The sequence below is a fragment of the Falco naumanni genome, chromosome 12 (assembly GCF_017639655.2).
Source record: "Falco naumanni isolate bFalNau1 chromosome 12, bFalNau1.pat, whole genome shotgun sequence".
NCBI classification, from domain to species: domain Eukaryota; kingdom Metazoa; phylum Chordata; class Aves; order Falconiformes; family Falconidae; genus Falco; species Falco naumanni.
This window is the reverse complement of record NC_054065.1, coordinates 9,359,611-9,366,029: the sequence shown is the minus strand read 5'-3', so window position 1 is coordinate 9,366,029 and position 6,419 is coordinate 9,359,611. Positions and strand designations below refer to the sequence as shown.

The 6,419-nt window shown below is 39.8% G+C and overlaps 1 long non-coding RNA gene across 1 annotated transcript; it reads right to left on the bottom strand.

The window, feature by feature from the left end:
* Positions 1-2,530: 2,530 nt before the first annotated feature.
* Positions 2,531-5,608, bottom strand: LOC121096333. Its single transcript, XR_005830462.1, has 3 exons — positions 5,488-5,608; positions 5,155-5,197; positions 2,531-2,697 (listed from the first exon to the last, which is right to left on the bottom strand). It is a non-coding gene; the product is annotated as an uncharacterized LOC121096333 (long non-coding RNA).
* Between the last annotated feature and the right edge of the window lie 811 nt (positions 5,609-6,419).

Here is a 6,419-nt window from a genome sequence, read left to right as displayed (position 1 = left end):
CCATTGATATCCCACTGGAAGCTGAGGACCTTGTGAGGGTATATGCACTATATGCCTTTAGTGTGAAATTCCTATTTTAACTGGTCTTGGTGTTTGCAGTTTCTTTAAAGTCAGTGTTGTGGGCTTTAGCAAAAGCTGAAGAAGGTATTTTTCTCTTCCAGCATGAATGATACTTTTCAAATGGTAATCACCAACGTAAATAAACTTTTATTTACCTGCTGTTGGATGGCAAAGTCAACATGAAGAAGTGATAAGGCAGCTGGGAACAGATGAGAAAATAATTAAGCTGTAATGAAAGACATAAATCTAAAATGTGTATGAGGATAATGATTTTTCTCAAAAGAAATATGTGGAAACTGAAGAAGAAAAAGATAGAAATGTCTAAAGCTTTCATATTGAGTAAGAATTAAATGAACCACTGACCAGACTTGAAATGACTGTCTTTTACCAGGTTTTATAAATGCTGTGTTGTTTTTTTCTATTATTGCTTTGACTGTTGTTAGCTACAAGTGAAGCTACAGTGAACTACAAGTCATTTAACTGAAATCTGTTCCCATGAGATAACAAGTTTACTACTTTGGTTTAAAATTATTATAGTGTGGAAAAATATTTGTGCTTACCTTGTCATATTTAGTTGATATGTATTACTGAACTATCTTTTGCTGCGTACCATTCTGGAGTTTGGACCCTGCTCACCAACTTGTCCTGTTTTAAAAAAGTTTCTGACTACTCATGGTAAACTTCTGAACCTTGTGGGCCACTTCTTGACTAGCAGGAACAAACCCTCCACTTATGTTTTCAAATTCACATTTGCAAAAATCTCGAGGTGCAAACAGTATAATCCTTTATATTAATGACTCTACTTGATGGAGAGAACGTGTTCACCTTCTTAGCATAATGATAGCATGGTGATTTTCTGATCTGGCTTTTTGTATAGTTCCAGGAAGCCTTGCTGCATCTGTAATAGTATAAACTGTCACCAGGGTTTAGGTTCACATCTCTTGAGTTTGTCTCAAACTCACTTTGATCCCTTTCCTGCAGCAGAATCCAAATAAGTTAATTGATCATCTGGCTTGTTTCTTACATGAAAAACTGCTTGCCTGTGTGATCTGTCACGTTTTGAGTGTTTTTACCCCGTGGTGATCTGACAAGAAGATTAGAGCCAGACATTTCTCATCTATTTATATTTAATCAGAAATAGCCATTAGCGAGTTTGGGACTTTCAATAACTATTTCCTGCTTGTGTTTATTCTTCCTTGTCATTGCTTTCCTGTAATTCTTACATTAACCAGTGATGATGTATTAATTGATTGTGAGGTTGTAAAAAGGTGGTTGGAACTGGTGAGTGCTTTTGATTCAATATAGGAACAGCAATGCTTCTGATAACTGACACTGCACAACACCAGATTTTTATGTTTACTCATAAACACACTTTTGTTTAGGTACTTCAAATGGCCTTGATGGACCTTAATAATTATCTTGGAATAAAATATATCTCCTAAAAGCCAGTTAGTGTCAGAATCTCAGCCTAAGCAGCTTACCCAAGACGTTTGCAGTTTCTGAAATGTTCATCAAAACATTGAAATCAATTCTCATAAATTTTAGAATAGTGCATTTTTATTTCAGTAAATGTTAAGCACCACAAAGAGGTAAGTTGCTGCAAGCAGTTACTCTAAATCAAATTGGCTTGGATACCATTCAAAAAACAATTTGCATTCATTTTTAAAATAGTGTGATAATGAATTGCATTAATTGTTAATGTACATTTTCAATGTCATTACAGCACACATCCTAATCTTTCCCCACAGGACGACCAATTGGCAGTATGTGCTGAAAAGAGAAATGAAAGAAGCCTGAGTAAGATTATTTGATTGTAATGCTCAAGCTCCATTACTTTGGAGAGTGATTTTGCTCACGTGCTCTGAACTCTTGCAGCTCAGTGATAGAGGTCCCTGGCAGATTTACGTGAGCTGCTCACTTTGCATCAACAGGATTAACTTCATCAGGATTTGTACAGACTGAGCAGCAGGCTAAAATGTTGTAAGTATCAGCTATTGTGTTCTGACACTGTTCAGATAACCCATTTCCCTTTTTAAATACTGCATAAAGTGTTTGTCAAAAGGTTGTGATGTGAAGTAAAGCAAGAATTAAAATATGTACCCCAAAACTGCATACCATGGGGAGTTTAAATTATAAGTGCACTTAGTTTCACTTGTGGCTAGGGGTTATTTGGGTGTAACATTTTATTCTTTCTCCGGTCTCTGTACCACACTTGGGGGTCCACAGTGTTGGTGGTCTTCATCAGATGAAAAATGGCTTCCAAGCTTTAAAGGACCTTTCTTCTTTTGGCAATTAAGTGTTTATTGATTGTTAATTGATTGGTTGATTAGTTGGTTAAGCATTCGTTGTGTATTGACTCCAGCCACATCCATGAGGGCTATCCATGCATACAGACTAAGCATAAGCAGTTGAGGAGCAGAAAAGTGTGAATTAATTGTTGAATCATAGGATCTGAACTCAGATTCTTGGAGGTATTACTGCACTTTCTTATGATTTATTTTTTTACCTGAAGAATGAGAGGGTCTCAGGAGTCTTTTATCTGGTGGTTTATGCATATAAGCCATGCTGATAACTGTTTCCAGGAGCAGATGAAACAGAAATTTCCATTGTAGACTTGTTTGGAAGTGCTGGAATTCACTAGATCAAAATTAAGAACATTAAAAATATGGTCTGTTTTTGCTAGAGGTCTAAAATATTTAAGGGAAAAACTTCTTTAGAACAGTTTATAGCTATGAAAACCTTTTGCAGCGCCTCTGATAAGGTCCCTGTACTGGTTGACTCTACTTGTACCCTGACTGTTTGAATTTATGCTGGTTGTCAAAACATAAAGCCTGGAGAAACCAGTGAAATATGACTGAGAGGTTTCCAAAAGCAACTCTTCCCACGGAACTGCCAGATACTGCTCACAGAGTTCTCTGCAAATCAAAGGTCAGGTGTTTGGGACGGCATATGGGTATGGGAAGAGACTGAGTGACATTTGGACAAGGAAGGCAAGTTGAAATAGTGGAACAGAGAGGATGAATAAAAATAAAGGATGGAAAGGTGAAAACTGTAAGCTTCCAAGAGAAAAATGAGGAGTGAGTGCTGTAGTAGTACGGAACTTAGAGCCATCAGGTACCGTTAAGGCAAGGATTTCAGTCTCTTTGATAAGCCATGCAAAGTAAGTAAATAAGGAGGGAAGCATGCAGAAGGCATTGTAAAGTCTTTTCCTCATGGAGGAAACATAAGCAAATTCATCTGCTGGTGGGTGCCAGCTGCCCTGATAGAGGAGGACTGCCATAACACACTAGGGCCATAGGCCGCTTTGGAGCGTTGGCCATCACGTACTCTCATGTTGAAGCTGAACATTTTCCACAATGGAATTAAATATTTGCAAGGCAGGACAATATAATCTTTCTTTCATTTGGTTGTTTCTTATAATTTATTGGCTTCTATTAACACACATAAAACCTTTCTTCCCCTGCCTGCAGAGCAAATACCCTGAAACTGTAGCAGTCAGTGACACAGCAAGACAGACATGTCTCGCTGCCGATCATTAAGAGTCATGCTGGTGCCTAATTGCTTGTCATGGCTGAAACGCGCCTCTGCAGACTGCTTGAGGAGTCGCAGACGGGGACACCAGCTAACAGATCCTTGGAGTGTTAAAATCATGCTGCACATCATAATAACAGATACTGGCATAGGTTGCACCTTATTAAGGGAGTCTCATCAAAGTAGTCACACTGGAGACAGGACATTTATTCCAAACAGCAGCAGTTTATGGGTAGGTGTGTTTGAAAATCCCTTCAGTCTTCTGCAGCTGCTTTACACCACCTGAAGGCCATGCACATTCTTGACCCATATAATTATCTTTACTCATTGGGTTAAATTTCAAGTAGGATATAAATTAGCTGAAAGAAATGAGGCATATTCAATAGGTGATGCACTGGAACACTGCTGAGCTTGTGAGTACACTGAAGTGGCTCACACATATAACTCGAAGGCATTCCTCTTTCATTCTGGGAAGACGATCCCTGGGTGACTAATGACCAAAGGAGGCAGACTCAGTAATAAACAGTGAACTCTTGCTCCACTGTGTACCATGATCAGATTTCAGGTAGACTGCAGCTAACCAGATACCATAAAGGCTTTCAGCAAAGCCATAACTAACAGGGAAGCACTGCACCATTAGCAGCAGAGTCACATTAGCAGAGGGAAGGTCAGTTAAGAGCTGTAGACGTCCAGCATCTCTTGGGGTCAGACTCAGGTGCAGCTTTGGAGCAAACAGCCCAAATTCACCTAAGGTGTTCTCTCCTTCAAGGATCAACAGCCATGTCTCATCTTGCCAAAATGCAGATGTGTACTGTTGAAAGATGCCAGGCACACATAACATACAAGATACTTTGTTATTCAGAATGATCACAAACATTACAAGAGGGGATTGGAGCTGATAGTTATTCAGATGCTGGCCTGGTAGAAAGCAGGTGGGTTTTTTTCCACTTTTGAGTGCTGCGGAGCCTTGATATACCAAGTCCCTACTTGTGCTACAATCTGAATTCTGTGTGAACATGTACCCACATCTACACTAAAACTGTGCAGTTACTAACTCCTGGGTCTTAAGGCTGTGCCTCAGTTTACCATCCAAAAAGAGATTTATACCTCCTCATAAATTTAAGGACTTTTTTCCGCAAGATGCAAATGACAGTCTTAGAACATGCTCTGTTCTTAGTAATTGGAAGTTCCGGTTCTTCAGCCAAGAGGCAGGAAAAGTAAAAGGAGTCAGCTCTAACCACTTCTGTTGCCTCAGTTTTGCAAGAAGCAATACACCTGCAAGGTGATAGTATTGCTTTTCAACAGTAAGTGATAAAAATCTCACTTTCTCCAAGGATTAGTGGGCATTCAACTGTTTTACAGGGAAGTGGACAACACTGATGGAAGAGCTCTTCAGATCAGTGAATCCTTGATTCTTTTCATGCAGAGAGCAATGGACTTAAGGGTGCCCTCACCTTCCCTCATGAAACAGGTATCCCAAGCATGAGGAAACTAGCATTTCCTTTGCAATCTCAACACAAGGGGAAAAGTTATGTCTGATTCGAGCTTTAACAGTTATGTTACCTTAAGATGTCTGTCCAGGTCATGGTGTAGCCATGCATCCTTACTGTGGGGAAAGGAAAAGAAACAGCTTTCAAAGGCTTATGTTAATTATGAAGCTTTCACAAGAAGCCTGCATCCACCTGAAAGGGCAGCCTTGCAGGGTTTATTAGAGAAATGTTTGGCTCCTCATGAAACAGGGAGTTCAAAAGCAGATTATGAGGGTAAAATGATAACGGAAAATTGCCCATATGGAGGCTGTAGGCTCCCTGCCTCACTGGTACAGCCTTTAACTGAGCTGTCCCTATGTCCCCTCTGTGTAGACCATGCCAGGTCCCATCTGCAGAGCTCACTTACCTAAGCCAAGCCCATGTGCTTTTTGAGGTGATTTCTTCTGATCATGCAGTCATCTTTCTCATTCTTTAGAGAGAACGTGAGCTTTTTCTAAGCCTGTGTCTTGTAACTTCCAGGAAGGTGATCTTCCTGCTGTCGAAGCTGGGTTGCTGGCAGGGCAGCTCTCTTTCAGCTCATTTTTTGCCTGCAAGACTGGGATTGCAATTTATTTCAAAAGTGGATATTGCTAATGTTTGCATGTTATGTTGAAAGACTTGAAATGCTTTTTCTGGGGCAAAGAAACTTGTTCTGAAGCAGGTTACAAAAGCAACCCTGAGAAGCAGGGCTTGGTCATTTTAAGCTCAGCAGCATGCTGATGTGTAACCTTAACTTCAGGGAAAATTTTCTGCATCTAGCAATACTGACAGCTAGGAGGGCAGGCATGCATTTGAGTATATTTGTCCAGAAACCCAAGTTTAAAAATACATGTGTGTGTGTGTGCATGTATATCTGTGTATTGAAGATAGCTATTAAAAAAAGCTCAAAATCATCATCACTTTCTTGGGAAAACCATAAAAGTTACACTGTATTTCTGGCAAGTGCATCCTGTAACTCCTTTCAAGCCATACTGAATGAAACCAAATGAACCAGAACCAAAACCCTAGCTACAAAACATGAAACATCCATTGCTCCAAAAGTCAATGACTGAATGGTTAGTGCTATGCTCCAAGGTAGGAGAGAGGCCACGTTTCCCTTTCTGGAGAAGTCTGAATATATTGATTTAAATTGCCTGGAAAACCTTCCAGGCCCTTAAGAATTGCTAATACTTCTTTTAACATTTTCAACACCTTTAATTGGTGACATGATACAACCGAGGTGTGACTCAGCCAAGAATTTACTGGAGGATGAGGAAAGTATCACAAAATACCTGTTCGCACCGATTTCTGCCAGGTCTT